The following is a 23,502-nucleotide window of genomic DNA, read 5'->3' as shown; positions in this document are numbered from 1 at the left end:
TAAGCTTTTGAGAGCCTCAACTCTCTTTGTCAGATGAGACAGGAAGTTGTTGTTAAATGGGGTTGCATTTAATTATGCAATTCCACTCCTGCCGTCTTCAGCAGTTCAACCCATGTTCACTGCTTCATCTTTTTGTGTTAGAGCTGGGTGCAGAGATAGACTAGAAAGAATCACAACCACCCAGCACATTTTCCCTTGACTAGAAGGAAAATAACGGATTCGACTATTTAGAGATACCCATCTAAAGAGTTTGGAGTGTAATCATGTGTGGGATTCACAGAGCACAAACTATGATATTGAAATTATACACAAAGGATTGTACAACAGAAATATTGAGATAACTGTAAGGGCAGCCCCAAAACAAAACCTCAAAAACTATAAATAGAGGGTTGGATATCTTGAAGCAAAGTGAGAAACCGCTCTCGATTTTCCCCAGTATGAATACTTCACTGTCATCTCTGTTTCCAGCATTTAAGTCTTCTCCTAACTTTGGTAAATGCTTTAAAACATTAATATCTTAATAGCACGATCCTAACCATGTTTAGGATCCCAAATAATGCAATGTGATTTACTCCCCAGTAAGTTTATAGCGGATTGTAACCTTAGTCGTACAGGGGGCCCCAATTACCTACCAATCAAAGGGATGATTTATCTACACCTGCTTAATTTTTTTTAACGTTACAGCCTCAGAAGCTGAAAACTCATTACATAGGCTCAATCCAAAAGTCCTATTATGCCAGTAATAGAACCTTTATAGTGTGCCTCTCTCACTGAGACTCAAGGCAGATCACACAGTGCAAGTCAGTATAGTCAATTTCAAAGACATTGGATCCTTCCTCTACTGGAAAACACTCGATTTGCTGCAGAGGAGAACCCCTGGATCCAGCTCAATATCTCTTGGGCGGGGGGACATAACAGAATTAGGATCAGATCTAGCTACAAGCTTTTGTTGAATTTTATTTACTGCAGTTCACTACACTTCCAATGAATTTTAACGTTTTAACAAGTCAGAAAAGCTTGAGCGGGTGTTTAATATAGAGCTTAGTCAGTTATTACTAAGCTCTTGGTATTTTATAGACCTCAATACAGAGGGGGGGGGGAACTGCAGACTGCATACAAAAATTTCCATTATCTCTATTCATCTGCAGCCTCTGTAATTATTTTTCAAGCAAAGCAATGCAGAAAAAAGAGCCAAACAGCATATTAATCCCGTTTTCCTCCTCATCGGTTCAAAGGGGCTCTTCTCCTGCACAACACTACTCCTTAACTAGATGCGGCATGATCTGTTAAGCAGACTTTCATCCAAGTCCCTCATGCACAAAATGCATTGATGCTTTTATAATACATATCATCCGTACAAGTGCTTTGGAGTGTTCAAAGTGTTTCAACATTCATCATCTCCCCTTTTGAATAGCCCCAGAGGCCAAGAGATACTGGTTTGCCTAAAAAACCACATACTAAGTGTATGGCCAGAGTAAGGCATGAATCAGGGACTTGCTCCTTGGATCACAGCCCCATCACTTAGGCCTGGCTTACACATGCAGGGGAACGAGGGGGCAAGGGAAATGAGGGGGCAGAGTCTGGGGGGGGGGGTGGATCATACCACTTTAGATTGCAGGCAGAGGGTCCCATTTTGTCATGCCTTCTTAAGTTAAGACCATGCAAAAGAAAGCCAGCCACAACAAGCCAAGAGAGGGGTAGAACGTTTCTCCCTGCTGAGATTGTTTGCATGTCAGTCTTTTATTTAAAAATTATATTAACATTAAAGCTGAAATCCACAGCCTGCTGTCTGAAGTGACGCACTCCATTCTGCCACCTCAATGCATGTGTGAACCGGGCTTTAGTCGCTGCATTGAACCAACTGTCTCTTGTTCAGAGACTCTTGGAGTTGGAAAGAGGACCCAGTGGATCCTGCAGTCAATTCTTTGTCCTACTGCCATGCATCATGTTCTTTAAGGCATTCTTTTAAATGAAGATGGTGAAATGTCCTGCCTCTACAACCAATTCATGTAATTTATTCTTAATATTCTGTATGTGGCAACAGAATCGGGAAAATAGTTCAAGGACCCAGAGAAATTTAAAACAAATTTAAAAAAAGAAAAATATGGATTGTGTGACTGGCCCAAAGCCCAGCCAGCTTCCATGACAAGGTAAGGATTAGAAACCAGGTTTCCCAGATCCTTGTCCGACACACTAACCACTATTTGCGCCACCATCTAGCTAGCTTCTATCTGGACACAGCTTCCACTCACAGTCTCTCTACATGAGACATCTTACATGAGGACGCTCAAGTGAAGGGAGATGCAATGTTTGTTTTTAAAGCGTAGTTTAAAAAGACAGAGCTGGCAGAGATCACTCCTCAGAGGGTTTGTTAAATTTATCTTCGCCTCCTCGAAGGGGAGATGAAATTGACAGAGCCTTCAGGGAGGTGAAGATGAATGTCTGTCTTTTTAAACTACGCTTCCCAACTAACATTGTGTCTCCCTTCACTTGAGTATGCTTTTATAAGTCTCCCTCTACATGAGACATCTTACATCAGAACACTCAAGTGTAAGGAGACACAATGCTAGCTGAGAAGCATAGTTTAAAAAGATAGAGCTAAAGGCTCTGTCAATTTCACCTCTCTACAGAGCAGGCCTCCCCAAGGCTCCTCTTCACCTCTCCAAAGGCTCTGCCAATTTCACCTCCCCTTTGGAGAGGCGAGGAAAAAAGTAACAAACCCTCTGAGGAGCAATGTTTGCAGCTCTGCAGAGAGGTGAAATTGACAGAGCCTTCAGCTCGGTCTTTTTAAACTAAACTGCCAGGCTAACATTGCGTCTCTCTACATTTGAGCATTCTGATGTAAGATTTCTCATGTAGAGAGACAATCAGTCATGTATTGACAAATATAATATATAATGCAGTTTTGTTACCCATCGAGTCTGCTCTACAATGATCACTAGCAAGGAGATTACTAGACTCCCACTAGGGAGTCTAGACAAGAAGCAATGGCTCCAGGTCAACCTATTATCATGAAATGTAAAGAACAACAGCTAAAAGACCCTCCGGTGCTTAGACTACACTACTGCAATTAGTACTCTTGGATATTACATATTTAAACACAGTTTCCAAATAGAATGCTATGCCACTCAGCATCAGACCAAAGCTCCAAACAGTATTCATAATGACAACTCACATCAGTTTTCATACACACGTTACATACAAAATCTTTGCAGCAGCTGCTATAGAAAAGACTGAGGAACAATTAATTAGCTGGCAAGAGTTGGTAGAGTAATTAAGTATGTGAGCTTGCTGACATATGACTGTCAGAATCTAGGCAGATGCTTTAAAAGTCTTAGGAATAGCCCACAATAATTTTTTTAAAACTCATTGATTACAAAAGAGATGTCTGAAGAGGGTTTATACTGAAATAGGAAGATTACTGGGAGTCCATAAATTATATTTCTAGATATTACAGATCTGTACCTGATTTTCTCTTGATAACTGTAAATATCCTCTTTTGGTGTATAATATCCAAGTGAGCTAATTGCAGTGGTCCTCCTTTGCAGCATTGCCCCTTGTTTAATAGTCACTACAATTCCTCTTGCTCTTTGGTGCATCAAAGCTGCACACCAGAAAATGCAGGCACAGCCTAAGAACCGGTTCTCAATTCTGTAAAAATTAGTCCTTTTATCTTAATATCAAGTGACCATCCTCTTGTTTTGTACTTTCTGATTTAATACAGGACAAACCAATCTCCAGGTAATTCTCAAAGTTGAACCAGTTTCATGACAAGTCAAACAGACTCTCTGATACTGCTAGGCCTTGATACTCATCCAGCATGTACTTTATTTATATTCCACCCTGCTCTCCGACGGGGACCCAACGTGGGTTACATTGTTCTCCTCACCTCCATTTTATCCTCACAACAACCCTGTGAGGTAGGTTAGGCTGAGAAATTGTGACTGGCCCAATGTCAACCAGCAAGCTTACCCAGCAGAGTTGAGATTTAAACCTGGGTCTCCCAGATCCTAGTTTGACTCTCTAACCACTACACCACCCAGTGTCTTGTGTAATTAGGCCCTGAGATTGCAAGAACAAGGGTGTTCTCAAACACCTGACAGGACACAACATTTACCTCGTGGATTGTTTTTAGTTTGGTGGTTTGCCAGTTGTGCATGCCTAATTTATCTTCTCCCCTCCTATCAAAGACCAGAACTAAACATGCACTCCAAGTGGAAGTTTAAACAAAAACCAAATTTCCTGTTAAAACATCAGAAGCTAGCTTCTGGAAGGTCCCTTGTTACAAAATGATGAAACAATCAATCCTGTTCACTCTCTGGCAAAGCAGAAAGCTTAGAACTGGAATATCTGAACAAAGGAAAAAGTTCTTGAGTAGTGATTAGAACTAGCTAAATAAATCCTCCACTTTTACAGCTTTAATCTCACAATGAACTGACAATTGCAAGCATAAATGCTGAGGATTCTGGAAATTAAAACTGTGGTATCTTCTACAACCATAGAAAATACACATAACAACAACAGAAGGAATGAAATTGTATCAACCTTTAAAGATTCCTTTCCCAAATAACAAAATGTTCCTGATTCAAAAACACTCCAACAGAACGTAAGGTCAGAGACATACAGGCTCTTCCAACATCATATACGTCATCAGAAGTCAACAATGCCCTTCCATTCTCTATATTGGACAAACAGATCAGTCCCTTCACAAAAGAATGAAAGGACATAAATCTGGTATCAAGAATCACATTCAAACATCAGCAGGAGAAATTTTCAGTCTGCCCGGATATTCCATCAACCCTAAAAGTAGCAGTTCTGAAGCAGAGAAACGTCAAAGAAAAATTACAACACAAGATTGCTGAAATTGAGTTTATTTGCAAATTTGGAACAATGGATCCCCAGGGATGACATAGGATTTTTCTCGCGTTACAGATGCTAATTTTCTGCACTTTCCACCCAGGATCTATCAAGCTAACTGCAGCATGTATAATAGCTAGCTTCCTGAGACTCTAATTTACAATACCTCTCCCACCCTCTGCCTGGATTATAAGGACTCCTTCCTTTTTCCTTGTATGATTTTTGAAAGCTCATAGCCTGGAAACCTAGTTGGTCTTTAAGGTGCTACTGGACCTGAATCTTTCTCTTCTACTACAGACCAACATGGCTACCCACCGGAAACAGGCTCTGCTCTTCAGTGATACACTGTTTTAGAGATGACAGTAGCCCACCTGCAACTCTGGTTCTCTTGAAAGCAATGCTACAGTCCAATACATTCTAATCCTCATGTTGCATTCACAGCATAAATCTTTGTTTGACTTCAGAGAACAAGACAACAAAAGCCATGGTGAACAGCGAAAAGATAATGAGTGTTTTTGTCAAGGCTACTGAAAAACATCTTGTATCATGCAAAGATTTCAGAAATAAATCTGTAGTCCTAACTAATATTATTTTAGAAGCAAGTGGTTTAAAAATCTCCTTGTTGAACAACATGAATTCCTTTTGATCACCATATTTATTAGGCTCATGAAAATAATTTTCAGCTTGGGCCTGGCCACCTAATGCTTGATCTAGATTTTAAGGCTGCTCAGGCAAGTTGCTTTTAGGCATTTGGGGCCAAAAGAAGCAGCCGGAGGCAGGAGTGAGCCAATGAGGTATAGTGATTAAAGGACTGGACGAGGGCCTAGGAGTCAGAAGTGCAGGTTCCTACTCAGTCATGAAGCATGTCTAGCTGCCTCACAGGGTGACTCTCTTTCTCGGTCTAACTTACTTCACAGGGTTATTAGGACAAAATTGCAGGGAAACCCATATACTTCACCCTGAGGTCTTTGGAGGAGCCTTAAATGAAGAGTAGGCCAAAAACAGATATGGACAGATAGCAGGACAGTGTTGTAGTGGGCCTCAGTAAGTATTCAATAATGCCAGACCTGGGTCCACCGAAATACATAACGGGTCAGTTCTGATCAGTCAGTATGGCGTAGAGCTTAGAGTGTCAGACCAGGACCCGAGAGACCCAGGTTAAAATCCCTACCTTGTCTGCCGTGGAAAGTTACTTGGTGACCTTGGGCCAGTTACAAACACTAACAACAGCAACAACATTCGATTTATATACCACCCTTCAGGACAACTTAACGCCCACTCAGAGCAGTTTACAAAGTATGTTATTATCACCACAACAACAAACACCCTGTGAGGTGGGTGGGGCTGAGAGAGCTCTAAGAGAGCTGTGGCTGACCCAAGGTCACCCAGCTGGCTTCAAGTGAGGAGTGGGGAATCAAACCCAGTTCTCCAAATTAGAGTCCCGCGCTCTTAACCACTACACCAAACTCAGCTTAAGCTAACTCACAGGGTTGCTGTGGGGATAAAACGGAGGACATTAGAACGATATAAGCCACTTCAGTTCCCCACTGGAAAGAAGGTAAGGTATAAATGAAGCAAATTTTTAAAATGTTAAAACTGACTCTTTGCTAACAAAGGTTAAAATCTGACACCAGTTTCATAAATGGCTGCTCCTCCCCACAACACTGCCCCTTGACTCCTGAGCTAAGCCTTTCAACAACAGTTGCTATACAAATGTTGATTATTTTTGTTTTCAACTGTTTATCTTTATCTTGTCATCTTTGTTATTAAGACAACCATTAACGGACTGTGTTGTTGTTGCAATCCTTAAACCTGTATTCATTTCCCCATCTTGCCAAAGGGCACTGAAGCTAAGAAAGAGTTTTGCTTGCCTAAGGCCACTTATTTATTTAGTATACTTTTAGCCCAGCCTTCGTTCAAGGAGCTCTTCTATTTTATCCTTAGAACAATCCTGTGAGGTAAATTAGGCTGCAAATACAACTAGGCCAAGATCACTCACTAAGTTTTCATGGCAGAGTGGAGATTTGAATTTAGATCTCCCAGATCCTAGCCTGACATCACTAAACGATGCTGGCATTTAATTTGTTCATAGCACAGACAGGTATCAAACTGGAGATGTGAAAATATACAGCTCCTCTCATGACCATTATACTACAATAGGTCTCTATGGTTAACTAGGGTTTGTATTGGTTGCCAAGCTGTTTCAACTTGATGGGTCACCAGCTGGTGTGGGACAAACAAAGGAGAGGACCAGAAATCTCGACTCCTAGCTTCACTTTTTATTCTGAACTATCTGCTAACTGGGAAGGGCAACCACAGGGGTGGAATGGAGTGATCAAGGTTTCAGTCACAGGTGTTGGCCTAGAGGAGATTGTCAGAGTTTTCTTTTGTCATCTGTGCCCCCACCCCCTACTTTCCTGCACAACTATTCCTGAATTATGTTGGTGTTGGAAGTTTATGTCTTTATATGTTTTACTGAATTTTTATATAGTATTTTAAACGCCACTTTAACGTTCAAATGTTTTCATGTTTGCTGCCTTGGGGACCCTATTTGGGTGGAAAGGCAGCATTAAAATGTTTTTAATCATCATCCTCCCTATCATGGAAATTCCTCTTCTCTTTGCAGGGCACATTTTAGGGCAGGTAGGCAGTCGTCGTGCCCCCCCCCCACACAGTGTTTCCACCCCCATGAGATTATTCTTTGGTAGCACCTCTCTCACTATGCCCAGCTGTCTCATCAAATGTGTAACTGGTTGATACTGTGTACCATGTATGCAAGCATGACAAAAGGTCCAAAATCCCTTTCATTAAAAAGGCAACTCTCTTATGTTCTGCGGTGTGTGTGTGTGTGTGTGCGCGCGTGCATGTGTGTGCGCCATCAAGTCACCTCCGACCTATGGCGACCCTATGAATGAAAGACCTCCAAAACATCCTATAACAGACTTGCTCAAATCCTGCAAACTGGAGGACGTGGCTTCTTTTATTGAGTCAAGCCATCTTGTTTTGAGTTTTCCTCTTTTCCTGCTGCCTTCCACTTTTCCTAGCATTATTGACTTTCCCAGAGAATCTTGTCTTCTCATGGTGTGATCAAAGTATGATAGCCTTAGTCTTGTCATTTTAGCTTCTAGGGAGAATTCAGGCTGGATTTGTTCTAATATCCACTACATTTCAAATGAATCAACTTTCTTCCTGTCAGTTTTCTTCACTCTCCAACTTTCACATCCATACATCATAATCGATTATCTTGATCTTAGTTCCCAGAGAGACATCTTTATCTTTAAGGATCTTCTTTAGCTCCCTCACAGCTGCTCTTCCAAGTCTCAATCTTCCAATTTCTTCATTGCAGTCTCCCTTTTGGTTGATGATTGAGCCAAGGAATAGAAAATCTTGAACAATTTCAATTTCCTCATTGTCAACTTTAAAATTGTGTAATTCCTCAGTAGTCATTACTTTTGTCTTCTTGATGTTCAGTTGTAATCCTGTTTTGGTGCTTTCTCCTTTAACCTTCATCAGTAGTCATTTCAAGTCTTCACTATTTGCTGCTAGTAACATGGTCTGCATATCTGAGATTGTTAATGTTCCTTCCACCAATTTTCACTCCACCTTCTTCTAGATCTAATCCAACTTTCCTTACGATATATACTGCATAGAGGTTGAACAGGTAGCAAGAGAATATGCATACTTAAGGTGAGACATAAAAAGATACATCATGAATATTCATAAACTATGCTGTCTTGCAGTTTAAAATCCATAGGATCTCAATGGATGGTCTTTGAATCAGCTGAATCTCTCCTCACCTCCACACCCACACCAAAGATCTCTGAAATGGTGCCCCCGACACACTTATCTGCCTGCCTGTTCTTCATTATGTAGATACTGCAAACATTTATCCTCTGGCACTAGCAATCAATATTTCTCCACAACTCCTCCTATCACCAGTTCTTTCACGCTCTTCCCTTCAGGATCCAGCTAGGATCCAGAGATTCACACAACTAGTTGTGTGTGTCCAGGGAGGCCTGCAATTTTCAGAATTGCTGCATAGTTGCCAACTCCAGGCTGGGAAATTCCTGGAGACTGAGGGTGGAGCCTGGGGAGAAAGAGAAGAGACCAAAGCAAGGTATAACGTCAGAGTCCACCGTCCAAAGCAGTCATTTCCTTCAGGAGAACTGATATATGTAGTCTGGAGATCAGTTGTAATTCAGGGAGATCTCTAGGTCCCACCTTGCTCCATGCCACAAACTTCTCTTTTGAATCTAACCAACTTTATTGAGGCATAAGCTTTAGAGAACCACAGCTCTCTTCATCAGATCTATGCATCTGACGAAGAGGGCTGTGGTTCTCTAAAGCTTATTTCTCAATAAAGTTGGTTAGTCTTAAAGATGTTACTGGACTTTTTACTATTTTGCAACTACAGACTAACATGGCTAACTCCTCTGGATCTTTTGAAACTGAATTTTCAAAACCTTTTGCAATGTCACAGGAGTCCAATGCTCAAAAAAGGGTACAACACCGATTCAGCATGTCCAAGACCTCAAAGAGTACCTACTGCAGCTTTTAAATCTTTCTCCTGCAAGCTACCAACCCTTCTGTGCTTCACACCCATCCCCCAAATCTTTACCATTCTGTGTCAACTTCCTTCTTGTACTCCACTCATCAGTCCAAGTGGTTAAAAGCTTGCCACAATTATAGCCAACTGCAATAGAAGAGTTCTGTGTAACAGGAAGCATTGGGAAAGCAAAACGATAGGCCCAGCAGCAATGACTCTGCCTGCAAGCTTCACAATGTGCATTAAAGTTTGTTAAAATGGGCACATTTGGCTTGATCTGGTTGCCACCAGGCAATAAACTAGCAGAAGAACAGCTGGTACATCGTCTATTTTTAAATTAAATGTTCACCCCTTGCTTACTAGTGAAATTAACTGTTTAGAAAGACAGCATTTGCTGTTTGTTTGACACTTGGGCCACATTCCAACACTTAGCGCCCAACAATGCAATTGTAAGCAGCGTTATACCCTTCTAAGACCATGAATCAAAGGTGCAACTCTGCTTGGAGTTATACTGAAAGCAACAGAAATCACGAGGTTCAAGTGCATTTTAACTCTTATGTTGAACCGCAGCCACTGTAAACAATCAAAAAAGCCTTCGGGTCCATTTATACGCATAATGCTGCCTTTGGCTTTAGATCTTTCTAGCTTTCCAGCATCTGTTCTAAATGACCATAGGAGATTTACATAAGACTCTGAAAATTAAATCCAAAGTAAATGTAGAATGAACTTCTGCATCCAGACACAAACCTATAAAGACAAAGATCTGAAATCTGACGAAAGTTCACCAATTAGAGTCAAAGTGCTGTTTTAAGTAGAGCCCAGCAAGACACAAGATGAGACAAGGAGTTGGTTCTATGACAACTGTTCTTCTTAGGTTTCGGTTTCCAGCTGAAACCACGGCTGTTGCTATGAAAACGGATGTGTGACTACATTCTAGGTAACAGAATGGAAGAAAGGATGTTAAGCATATTCTAACATATACGTGTTCAGAACATACCTTTCAATTTATGTTTCCTCAAAGGTGCACGCAGGCAACTCTTTTCCCTGTTAAGTACTATGTCACAGTCTAAAACTACAGATATAATTCCATAATATATATGTCATTACTGCATAAACTGCACTAAAATCTGGGTAGGATCGTCAATGTAATGTATGCCTTTTAAGATGTATCCCTTTTTGCTTACCAGTGTGCTGTAATGCCCAACTTGCTCTGCAAAGAACCTGATACAATTCCCTGCTTGCCATGAAACTTACCGGATAAAACGGAAGACGTGAAAACAATATATGCCACCCTCACTGAATTTGCACTAAACATCTAAATATGTGTCTGCTTTAAATTAAATAGTGGCGTTAACATGTAAACATAATTCCCCTATTTTATTAAACTGCCATATTTGTACTTACTTTGTATATCGTAATCTCTCTCTGTCCTCCCTGTTATCAATATTTTTCAGTCAGGGATGTGTTATTTCTTTTAGTGCAGCGTTCAGCACATTCTTAAGCACAGCACTCAAGTGTTCAAAATCACAATGATATTTTTTGAAGTCCAGTCCCTACAGCCAGCAGAATACACAGAAAACTCCTTAGTTAACAGCGGAAGCCGGGTTCAGGTAGCCGGCTCAAGGTTGACTCAGCCTTCCATCCTTCCGAGGTTGGAAAAAAGGAGTACCCAGTTTCCTGGGGGTATGGTGTAGATGACTGGGGAAAGGCAATGGCAAACCACCCCGTAAAAAGTCTGCCAAGAAAACGTCGTGATGCGACGTCCCCCCATGGGTCAGTAATGACTCGGTGCTTCCACAGGGGACTACCTTTTTACAATTTAACAGCAAGAATGCAGCATCCTACACATTTTTAGCGAAATGAACTGCTTAAAGATATATCAGTTGTGCCCAACAGTACAACAGGCCTTTATTTACTTTCTTCTACAGAAGTCCATTGAAACCATTTCAGTTCCAAGGATGAAGGTAAAAAGGCTGTATCCCGGAACCATGTGATGCAGGAGCTGAAAGTCTTCACAACTGCATGTACTTTTCCTACCAATGTCAGCAACACCCCTTCACTTCTCTTGAAGAACAGAGCTCTTGTGGAAGGGTTGGGGGAGAAGAGACAATTGATCAGATGCGCCAGTCGCTCTCTTTTTAAAATCAGGATTAATTTTTAGCACTTTACTTCTACAGCACTTTACTCCGTAAGTAAAACTTTTTTTTTTTTTAGGACTCTAAAGGTAGGGTATTGCGCCTTCTGTTGCCCCAGCAGCACAATACAAAATTATAAGAGCAATATATACTAGACAAAATACTGAACACAAAAGAGTTTTCTTCTTAAGGGATACCTGAAATCAGATCTGAAACTATAAATAAATGATTAAACAATCCCAAATGATGCACCAAGCCCCAAGAATGGTTTGTATAAAACTTGTTAGGGTTTTGAAAAGGCGTTTCTCTACGTTGCTAGCAAAACGTTTTGGAGTTATTCTTGTGTGAGACGCTATTAAAAATTGCTTGTGCATAGCAGGTGAGAAGACTCGCAAGTGGGTCCAAAACACATTTAATTACTAACTAAAATATCTGGAAACAGCTTCCCTAGAACTTTTCATCCATTTATGCTACTCAATCAAAACGCTTCCAACTTGTAACACTTTTAACACACATGTCAAACTTTTAATAGCACACTTGTAGAGCCCAACACAGAAAGCTAAATAGAGGATAAAGTTACAGCTTTTGCAATAAAATTCAGTAGCCTCTTAAAACCAGGATTTGTGATATTATATGAATATGGCTGGTTTTCTCCTGCTATGCAACACTTAGTATTATATTGCATTTAATTCCCGCCAATAAGCTAACCCTTGAATATTTATTGCTTGGCTATTCAGCCTGATAAAAAGGGGAGGGGAGGGGAGGGGAGGGGAGGGGAGGGGAGAGAAGAGGAGAGGAGAGGAGAGGAGAGGAGAGGAGAGGAGAGGAGAGGAGAGGAGGGGAGGGGAGGGGAGGGGAGGGGAGGGGAGAGGGGAGAGGGGAGAGGGGAGAGGGGAGGAAATGGAAAATAAATTAATCAGCAGATTGCAGCACAACCTTAATGCAGAGTTGCACCTTTCTAAGCCCACTGATTCAAATGGATTTAGAAGGATGTAAGTCTGTTTAGGCTTGCATTGTTAACTGTGCATACTCGACGTTTCACTTTTGTCACAAAATAAGTCTCTTTTTTTAAGCAACTCATTCAAAACAGGAAAAATTCTTACATTGACACAAATACAGATTTGTTTAGCCAGAGGGCTGCTTTTTCACTCTTAGTTTTGGCCAGACACAAACTTCAAATAATGAGCCAACAGAAGTATCAAATCTAAAATGAGTCCCAAAGACTTGAACTTGCCAGAGGGAAAGTATGCTCATCGTATCAAGAAAAATGTTTGTATTCCTGCATTCGAACTTCAGATGCAGTCTAAATTGGTAGTCCAGGAAAAGCATTCGCCTATGAACACCATTCACACAGGCAGAGGGGCTTACAGCAATCAATGGAAGCTTCAGAAAGGGAACTGAGCCAGTACAAGAGCTATTTACAAATATTTTAAAATAAATAAAATCTCATCTTCAGAACACTGTAATCAATCACTTCAACCTTCTAGCTCAGTGATAGCCAGAGGCAAAGGAGCCAGCCACACATGACATGACTCTTTGATATGCCAACCAGGGAGGCCAGGTCTCCTGCTTTGGTAGCAGACCTACCATTCCCTGCCCGCTCTACCAGCTGCCACTCAATGAGGAGAGCTGTAGGGAGAAATGGGGGGAGACAGGTGTCACTGAGGACACCATGACATTACTGCTGGCAGAACCTGAAGTGACGTCATCACACTGAGTGACTCTTTACCATTTGACCTAAACTCCACAGTTAAGCCAAAGAGTTTTGGCTGGACACTACAGCGTCATTGATGGCATCACAATGCTGTTAGCAAGGGCCACCTCTGCAGATGAGTCCCCCAGCAGTTGTCCACCACGGGCTGGCAATCCTAACGCTAATTGTGACTCTTCTGAGCAATGACATGGTGACTGACAGGTGGTTCCCACCTTGAAACGCCTGCCACTGCAGGCACCAGAAGACGGGAAAGCTGCAAGCTTCCATAGTGTGCAGGGCTTTTGCCAGGGATGGAGGTAAAGGATCCATTCTCCCTAATAACCTTCTCCACAACCTCTACATTATCTTCTCAGCACACAGGCAGCTGCCAGAAGAGCAAGCTGTCTGCAGAGGAGTAAAACCACCATTACAATGACCCAGGTAAAGAGCAAACAGGTGGCGCCGGAAGGGGGGCTTCCCTTTCTCCACAGCCAGCTTGATTTCCCCCTGGATCCTTGTCCCTCATTCTGAGGAGAGGGTAACAAGACCGAGAAGGAAGCCCTTGCCCTCATTTCAGATACTCAAGGGCTGGCTAAGTTTCAACAGAGGTGAGGAGCGACAACCCCACATGTTCAGAGGTATTCTGGTCATTAAGAAATATCACAGCAACATATTTCAGATTAAGAGTTCTACCATTGCATGTCTGAGTTTGGTGGGGAAGCACACAGAGCATAAAGTAGTTATGATGGTTAATTGTGAATTTGGCTTTCCACAAGCCAGAGAGTGAGTACCACTATTCTAGCTAAATAGTAAAGAGTCCAGTAGCACCTTTAAGACTAACCAACTTTACTGTAGCATAAGCTTTCGAGAACCACAGCTCTCTTTGTCGCATCTGACAAAGAGAACTGTGGTTCTCGAAAGCTTATGCTACAGTAAAGTTGGTTAGCCTTAAAGGTGCTACTGGACTCTTTACTATTTTGCTACTACAGACTAACACGGCTAACCCTTCTGGAACTATTCTAGCTGTTACCCCTCTTAAGGCGGCCCACCTGGCATCTACAAGAGCACCTCCTTTTCTATAGCTATAGAATGGGCTTCCTGAGGTGAGGGAGGCATTTTTAGACTTTCAAAGAGGCACTGAAGGGCCATTTTATTCAGGAGGGCTTTTAATGCAGTTTAAGTTGAAGGTATTTTCTTGGGGGTGGGGGAGTAAATGGAGTTTTACTGTATTTTGTATTGGGGGTGAGGGGGACTTTTTTCTTGAGCCACAAGAAAAAAGTGGGATGTGAATGTTTTAATTAATAAATATATGCTGTTTCATGCAAAATCAGTAAAGAGCTCAACAGTTTAAAAGCTCTAGCTTAAAGGGGTAAAGGGCTAAAATTCAGTACATATATAAGATCCTAGGTAAAATCTGCAGTTAAAAGATCGCAGCTAGCAGGGCTGGGAAAGACCTCTCTGCCCAAGACTTTGAAGTGTCACTGAATCAGGACAGGCAGAAGGAGATGAAGTTTGTCTGAGTTTAATACAACTTCATATGCCATAAGGAAGATTGCACTGCCTGTACACAGCAAGATGAACAATAAAACAGTGATTCTAAGACATTCTATAATTCCATCAATATGTTAACATTTATGTACTGTCTCTAAGTATTTGGGGGACAAATACTTGCAGTACATAAGGCGGGGTATAAATGACGTAAATAAATAAAGGATCAGCATTATATTGCTGTTATTTCTCCTATGCTCTTTCAAATAAAACAGATTATCATACTGAAATAAGCAAATTCAAAACGAAGCAGTTTTGTGGAGTGACAGGCCAGACTGCTGTAAAGGTCTTCAAAATAACAGCAATATGGACACACTATTTGTGAAGGGATGTTTTAGAACGGCTCAGTAGGATGGTCTTAATTACACAAGGCTGTATGGCAGCAATGTTTCCAGATGTTCCCTTATTTTAACAGTTTCCCTTGTTCAGAAACTTCAAAGGCCCACAAAACAACAAGGACATCCTGATTTTCAAAAAAACTGCTGTGTTCCTTAATTTTCCAGATTTGTACCCAGGACACCCCCAACGGCCAAAGTTATCTGTCTCTTCCTTAATCACAGAAATGGCAGGGAGGGAAAAAACATCTATCACATTCGATGGTCACTGTGGAAAGCATGAGATCACATCCTAAGAAATTCTCAATCGCTGGAGCCTCACGGCAAAGAAAACACGTGAGCTCAACAAACTTCACAATCCAAGAGATTTCAGTAAACAGAGGGCGGAAGGAAGGGTGGAACCAGCCACCATACAGGCAGACATTTGCTCAGTAGCTTGCCACAGGCGCTGCTGTGAGGAAGTGCTGTGCATGCAGTATTGTTTCAGCTCTACATATCAACGGTCTACTTGTCTCCATATCTTGAAAGACAGCATACAGCAGAATATATAGCAGATGAATAACCGAAAGGTGGGCGAGGAAAATATGTTACGTTACAGGCATCACTAGAATGCGTGCACCTTTCACAGGCTACAAAGCACATACCCATTTCCTTTTGGGCAATTCTGTTAATTCTGAGGACTCCCTTGAAATACAGGTTGCAGCCATAATCAACAGTGGAATAAAGCAGAGTATACTGCAACAACATCATGAGACAATCCACATTTTTTTTAAAAAAGGCTACTGTTCAATGTCTAGCTGATCAATATAATCTATGAGTGAAATAAAACATTTTGTGGTTTTTGTTTCTCATGTCTAAAAAGTGTAGATGTAAGAACAGCAGTCGTGGTTCTTCTCTTCTCCCTTGTATCCTCTCACATGACCTTGTGAGGCATGTTAGCTGAGTGAGAGTGGCTGGGCCCAGGTCGCCCATGAGTTTCATGACGGAGTGGGAATCTGAACCCAAATATCCTCAGTCCTAGTCTTACTCTAACCATTATGGAAGCTTATCAGACGCCTTCCTGTAATAGCCTTGTTTTAAACACGACTACAGCAACCTGACAATAAAGAAGTAGCACCCATACTGCTTAGAATTCACCATTTCTGAGAGTCATTTTAGACATTAACTTCTTAAAACTTGTAATTTATATGGAGCAGCAAAAACTGAGAAATAACCTCCCTGCCTATGCACACTATAATTTTTTTTTAAAAAAGTGTAGATGCATAATGAACTTTGCCCTTTGTTCTGCCAGATGTAGACACTCTCAGTGCAATCCTATGGAGAGTTACTCCAGTCTAAGGCCATTGACTTCAATGGGCTTAGACTGCAGTAACTCTCCATAGGATTGCACTGTAAGTCACTTGGAAAGCTTGCGTGTTTCTTTAGGTTTGATTTCAAGGTTGAGTTTAGGTGAGCTGGAACATCAAACAGAGCTCCTCCTAGGATCTCCTGTAATGTCACTGAGGATTCAGGGAGGGGGCACCTACTGCATGCAGGGAGCTGGCATGGTGAGCACCCTTCCAGTTGCAGTTGCACATGCAACTATATGGCTGAATCTGGAATATCCATACTAATAGTGGTTTAGTCCACTAAAAAAATACCAGCTTTATGGGGTTTAGCTCTTCTTTGGGAACAATCTGATACATTTCTATACTAAACCACAGCTAAACTGTTATTAATAAGAACTGGATAAAGGATAAACTTTTATTATGAAAAATATTATTAGGAGGGCTTCATAAGAGGTTCTGGCAATATTACTCAAGAAAATTCCTCCGGTTTTACTTTTAAATTCTGCACTTCAACATGGTTGATTTTAAAAATGGTGGTAGCAGGCTGTGACTGTAAGAAGAAAAACCAGGATTCTTTCTCCCCACTCTCAAAAAGTACATGAAAATGAACATTTAGATGGTCACACCGCAATTCACAAAAGCACACACGGCTGTGCTCTATAGGTATAGGATTTAAATTCATGGTTTCCTTCTTGGACGACCTATCAGGTGTGCTTTCAAAGTCCTGGATTCACTCTTCATCATCAACTTTTCCCCCCTAAGATACATCCTCCAGCACTGCTACTTATTTTAAATTAAAGCAGACCCATGGTGTTATTGTTCAGTATTTCCAACTGATTCTAGTGGATTTTAAAAGTTGCCACAAGAGGATTTAATCATCCTCTATAAGATGTGCATCTTCACACACGTTTCCGTAACTCAGTACCACAGGTAAGTTTAACAGTCAATCGCCACTGCTCCTGTTAACACACAGTCCTTCCCACTGAATTGCATACATACCCAAATTATAGCAATAAAGATGCAATGGTTGGAAACAAATATATTTTCTAACAAGAAGCAAGGATGGTTAAAAGAAACGCCCCCCCTCCCCTTTAGGGAATTTCAAAGTTAAATCTTATAGCAAGAAAAAAAATTGAATAGTATGTCAAGTGCAATACAGGTAGTTTAGCAAGACAACACAGGTTGGAAAGCTAAGCAATGAAGCAAATTTCTCAAAAGGAATCTATCAAAATTAATGGTAACACGTTTCCTTGTCCTCTTAACAATATATAGGTAACTGACCAGTTTAAAAACTTTTTAAAAATACTTAGTGTCATTATTTTACACACTTCTTACTGAAAAAGAAACATTTTTCTGTAACAAGAAGAAAGCACTTGAATGTTCTCTTGATCCAACCAGTGTTCAAATTCATCATTAATCTCGACAACATGTAGCCTTAAACACAATTACTGTTCTTCTGATGAAGACTATAAAATGTATAACACGCCCAATGATCAGTGTGCTACATCTTGAAAGCCATTCCACTTTCCAGTTTCCGCCCTGAGCCTGCTAATGTGGGGAGGGCGGAATAGAAATTGAAACAAACAAATAAATAAATAAATAAAACAGGACAGGTAAGCATACAAAAATAATGCCTTCTTGCACCCCAGGGCCATTTAGATTTTGTCCTTGCTTGATAATAAACTTTGCAGAGATTGGCAATATAAAAAACATAACTTTTGGTGCAAGGGTTTGCTATCCAGTGTATTAATGAAATGATAATTCTTTCTTCTAATTTCTGCCAAATAAGCATAATGCTCTAAAACAGACATGCCGCGCTGCTGATATATATATTGGTTTTCAAATGCTACAAAATAAGCTACCGAATAAATGCAAACATTAATTAAAAACATGCAGAACAAAAAACCTTTAGGCAGTGGTGATAACAGGAACTGAAAAAAAATAACTAGCAGCAATAAACTTCATATAGGAAGGCTGCCAAAACATTAATTCACACAAGAAAACGAGCAAAATGTTAGCATGGATTATTCCTTTTTATCCAAGGCTACAAGAAATCTAACTAGAAAGATATCAAGCATTCTAAAACCTACATAGATTCGAATTAATTTGCAGAGTTTGGACAACAGCATTGTTCAATATTTAATAACAGTTAAATTCATTCACAATCTCACTTCACTTTACAGGAGAACAGCAAAGAGGCCAACAAAATACATTCTGGATTAACTGATTACGAAGATACACAAATGAAAAATTTCAACTATCCTTTGAATAAGGATAGAGAGGCGGAGAGAAGGAAGCAGGAAAAGTTAGATGGTTTGGGTAGGTGGTACTGGCAAAGATCAGACATAGCTATGGAGAAAATATTTCTAACCTGACAGAAAAATAATCTTGAATGAACAGCAAGGATGCTCAACTAGTGCATACTGCCTCACACAATCCACTGTGCTTCATATAATAGACATAATCAGCATGTTTACTCAGCAGTAAACATTAGTACTGTTTGATAGGATTTACTGCAGCCTAAATCTCACTAGTTTTCATGGAGTGGTGTTAAGAACATGCTTAAATCTCCCCCACTGCAATCAGCAGGGCTGAAAACTGCTTGACTTGCAAATCATGCCAACTGCATTTTTCGAATGCACAGCTATGATGTTTTAAGCGTACATCTACACTTCACCACAATACAAATAGAAGCATCTAATGCAATTGGAAACATCAGAATCATACAGATATGCCATTTAGAAAGCCAGGAGTGGCTAAAGCTGCCCCGCTAGTATATATTCAGTGACAATGTGAACTTTATTCTTTCAAATGTGTACCTACAAACACAAACATTTAGGAAACATGTGTACTTTTGACTCCTGTTCTTTTGTTCCAGAAGTTAAAGCTAAATTATACCACCCCCACTCTCTTTACTTTTCTTCACTCACAAACTGCAAAGTTAAAGCAAATTCAAAAATTTGGAAACTTGACTGCAATAATAGGCCCCAAGATAGCTGGCGCAATTAACTCTAGAGACTGGTATTGCTAAGAGATTATAAACCATTTAAGCAGGGACTCTGTCACTCCCAATAAAGTCCCAATTACATACATACTGTATCAGAAGTACTTTAATTATTTTAATATTGACAACTCAGATGAATGTGGGTGAAAATTTTGCCACTGTTGCTGTCCACTGTCAACATATTCACTGCTCCTGAATTCTGCACAACATTTAGCTATAGGTAGTAGAATAAAATTACACAGTAGCAGGATCCCTTTTAAACAGAACATCTCTGACCCTGTGACACAGATTTATTGATGGATAGAGCACAGTGTAGCAGGCAGTTGTTCCTCTCAGCTATCTCTGATTCCTCTGTAGAATTCAAAAGCAATCAATGCGTAAGGCTTCACTTTTGTGTAACTGTCCAAAGGAATGGTCCTGCTGGCCAAATAGGTCAAGCTGCCCGCCTGGGGCTGCAGCTATTAAAAGCTTGCAAATGATCAACTACCTAATTTATTTTAATTAAAGTTGTGCTGCAATGCGTAACGCTTTGCTTCTGTGTATTTGTCCAAACGCTTGTTCCTACGGGTTAGTTAAACAAGGCCCACCTCTAAGAGCTCCCCCAAAGTCTTGGAAGGCGCACAACTGTCAGCCAACCAGTCCCCCTGTGCAATTAAAGGGCAACAAATTGTTCATTATCTAGTTGATGAAAGTTGGCCTACAGTGAGGGAAAAGAAGCCATTCGGACATCCTGCCTCAGGCCTCAAATTGCCATGGAGGGCAATCAATCTTTGTATAACCTAATTTTCTATCTTGTAAAAAAGTCCCTCGTTTGGAGGGGCAGGGGAAGAAAAAGAAGAATACATTTCTAGGACTTTAGTAACCCCTCCTTCTGATTTGGGCCATTCGATCCCATTAGCGCTACTTTAGGGAGGTCTTAAGGGAATAATAATAAAAAAAAATAGGAACAGCGTAAAGATTATGGCGCTATCTGGTTGATACGTAGGTCTCTGGCGGAAACCTGTATCAGCTTAGCAAGGCCAGTTAATAATAACGTGACCTCTGCTTATTGTTGATTGTGTTTCAGATAATTTGAATAATATGATGATGATGATGATGATGATGATGATATCCAGTCAGCACTATACCGGAGTCTTGAGGGACACATAGTAGTAGTAACAGTAATAGTGTGCCTCAAGCCCCCGCCAAACGTATTGCAGACTATTACTATTAAGTAATAATACCATTAAGTGTCCCTCAGGACCCCCCTAAAGTAGTGCTGACAGGCTATTACTATTAAGTATCCCTCAAGACAAGATATTAATAATAATAACAACAACAATATCCTGTCAGCACTAATGGGGGGGGGTGTCTTGAGAGATTCTTGTTGTTATTATTCTTATTGCCAGCGTTCTCCCACGTGAGGGGAGTCAGGTGCCTCGGGGGCAGCCCCGGGCCTGGTTGAGCCCCGAGAGCGGCGTGAGAGCGAGGGAGGGACGGGCGCCGCTCCCCCTGCTTGGCGGGACCGGGGCGCCCACAGGCCGCCATGTAGAGGGCAGCGAGGAGGCGAAGGCGGGAAGGCTGGCAGAGGCGCGCGCGCGCCGTGCCCTCCCTCCCCCGTCCGGCCTCAGGGCAGCAGCGGGCGAGCGGCCACCCTGCCGCCAAGCGCGGGGGCTCGCCCTTCCCCTTCCTCGCAGCCAGCGGCCGCGGCTTCCTCCTTTCTTGCACCCCCTACGGAGCCCGCCGGGGCTCCTGGCATCCCTCCGGCCGGCCTCCTCCGCCCGCTCCCCGCGCTACTGACGCCCCCGCTGAGGGAAGAAATGCCGCAGCTCCCGAGCCAGGGGGGCCAGCCGGAGTCCCGGGCCCTCGCCCAGCCGCCACCCGCCCGGAGTGGCCGGGGAAGGAAGGGGGCAGAAGCGCCGGGAGGGCGCCACCTGCGCGCAACGAGCCCAGTCGGAGCGAACTCCGCGGCGCCCCATCCGCCTCCGCGACGCCGGCGGGCGACCTCCGCTCCCGGCCCCCGGGGGCTGCCACCCTCCGCTCCGCCGCCCCCGGCCGCCCCCTCTCCCTCGCGGCTCACGGCCCCGGGGGCGCCCCTCTGCCCGCGCCAGCTTTCCCACGCAGCCCGTCAGTCCCCGCACCCAGCGCAGGTAGCGCCGCTCCCGTTATCCCCGAAGGCGGCATCGCCCCCGCTGCGGACCCGCGATCCGGAGCTCCGGACGAGGGAGCGGGGCCGCCAGTCGACACGCGCAGGGTCGGCGTGTGAACGCGCCCCCGCGGGTCGCCCTCCCGCTGCCCCCACGCGCGCGCGCGCCTCCGGCAGGTCCGCCTCCCCCTCCCCGGATCGGAAACTAAAAGTACCTTCGGCAGCGCCGCTTCTGCCCGCGGGCGTCGGTCCCGCAGCAAGCGCAGGCGGCGGGGGGACGGAGTTGGCCGCCCTGGCGCAGAGGCGGGGGCGCCGGCAGTTCCTCCGGCCGGGCAGGCGCCTCCTGCACCATCGAAGTTCGCCCTGAGCCCCGGCTTGTTTTGGTGCGGCTCCCGCTGCCTCTAGCCCGTCATCGCCAGGCTCCAGCCGACGCGCACACGCTCGCTCTTAGCGGCGGCTGCGACTCGCACTTCCTCTTCCTTCCTCCTGCTGGCCGGAGACACGATTTGCATCTGCAAAGAAGCCCCCGGGATGATGTCAAAATCCTCGCCTCTTCGGGAAGGGAGAGCTGGCCAAGTGCAACCCCAAGCGCGCTTACCGGGGAGGAAGTCCCGTCGGACACAGGGGCAGTCACTGCGGAGTATAAGTGCCCAGGGCTGCACTGCAAAATAATAAAATAGGATTCATACTTTCAACACACAGCCCGAGCATTACCATATTTACCCAGAAGTAAGCCCGCCGCGAACTGCAAGGGATAACCGAAGAAGGGAGCTCTGATTTTTCGGAAGCTCATTCGGAAAATCTATGGTGCCACTGGAGTGAAATCTTGCAGTTTTACTGCGGACCAACACGGCTGCCCCCCTGAAACTACACTAAGATACAGCTCTTAGGGTTGCAGTCTCGATTTTCCAATTTTCACAAAGACACGCATTTACAAAAGACAGGTGCCTAACGTTTTCTTTTATATGGTTAAAACTTTTTAAAAATGGGGTAAGAGAGAACAAGTAATGTTATATGCCTATACAGACCAGAGGCTGCTCCCGCAGATGCAGCAACCCCTTTCCCCTGATACGGGCACGGGATTCAAAGCAAACTACAAAGCAAAATACTAGCAGCGGTTGTAGTTTGATCCGCCCATTGAGAACTCTGAATGTTCGTTAGAATTTGCGGTGCAATTCAGCTGATAACCAAACGAGGGCAGTAGCAAACGAAACAGCCTAGTTAGAACAAAACAGAAGGGGGGATTTCGTGTTTCTAATTAAGATTGCCAAATTGTAAACCAGCTGCTGTAGCTATGCCTTAACTGCTTACTATGCTGACCAACTAATCTCTGCCCTGTAAAAAAAAAAGTTTTTCCTTCTAATTATTGTGTCAGAGTGTCAGACTAAAATGTGGGAGACCCAGGTTCGAATCCCCACTCTGCCTTGAAGCTTGCAGGGTGGAGGTTATTGTGCAAGTAAAAGAAAGGAGGGGGGAATGATGTTGTAAGATGCTTTGGGGTTCCTATTAAGGAGAAAAGTGAGAGATAGACAGATAGATACGGATATACCTGCAAAGAACAGGCCAGGTCTTCTGTGTGTGTACATGCACATGTGTGGCGATGTGCAAGCTTTGATGGTTTTCCAGAACTTTTCATCAGACTGGATGTTTCAAAAAGGATGGAAGGGGGTGGGTGGGAAATCAAGCCATGAGAGGTAGCTGTGTTCGTTCATTGTAGCAAAGTTAAACAGAAGTTGAGTGGCACCTTAAAGATTAACAACATTTATTCCAGCATGAGCTTTTGTGAGTCAGAGCTCACTTCTTCATACTATGAAGAAGAAATCATATCGGGGAAGGGGAAAGGGAGGTGGGGCAGGGAGAGACTTGTTGAGTGAATACTGTCATAAATCTTCCAGGTGTGTTTCTCTGTGTAAGGGACTGAAATTGAGTAG

The 23,502-nt window shown here is 42.9% G+C and overlaps 1 protein-coding gene across 1 annotated transcript in view; it reads right to left on the bottom strand.

Annotated features, from left to right (window-relative positions):
* The window catches only part of ELMO1 (engulfment and cell motility 1), a 410,819-nt gene extending 388,772 nt beyond the window's left edge, over positions 1-22,047 (bottom strand). Inside the window, exon 1 of the mRNA XM_054991799.1 lies at positions 21,787-22,047. The gene's annotated coding sequence lies outside the window, so the exon portion shown is untranslated. The remainder of the gene's footprint in view (positions 1-21,786) is intronic.
* Between the last annotated feature and the right edge of the window lie 1,455 nt (positions 22,048-23,502).

This window comes from Eublepharis macularius, chromosome 11 (assembly GCF_028583425.1).
Source record: "Eublepharis macularius isolate TG4126 chromosome 11, MPM_Emac_v1.0, whole genome shotgun sequence".
Lineage (NCBI taxonomy): Eukaryota > Metazoa > Chordata > Lepidosauria > Squamata > Eublepharidae > Eublepharis > Eublepharis macularius.
This window is presented reverse-complemented; position numbering and strand designations above follow the sequence as displayed.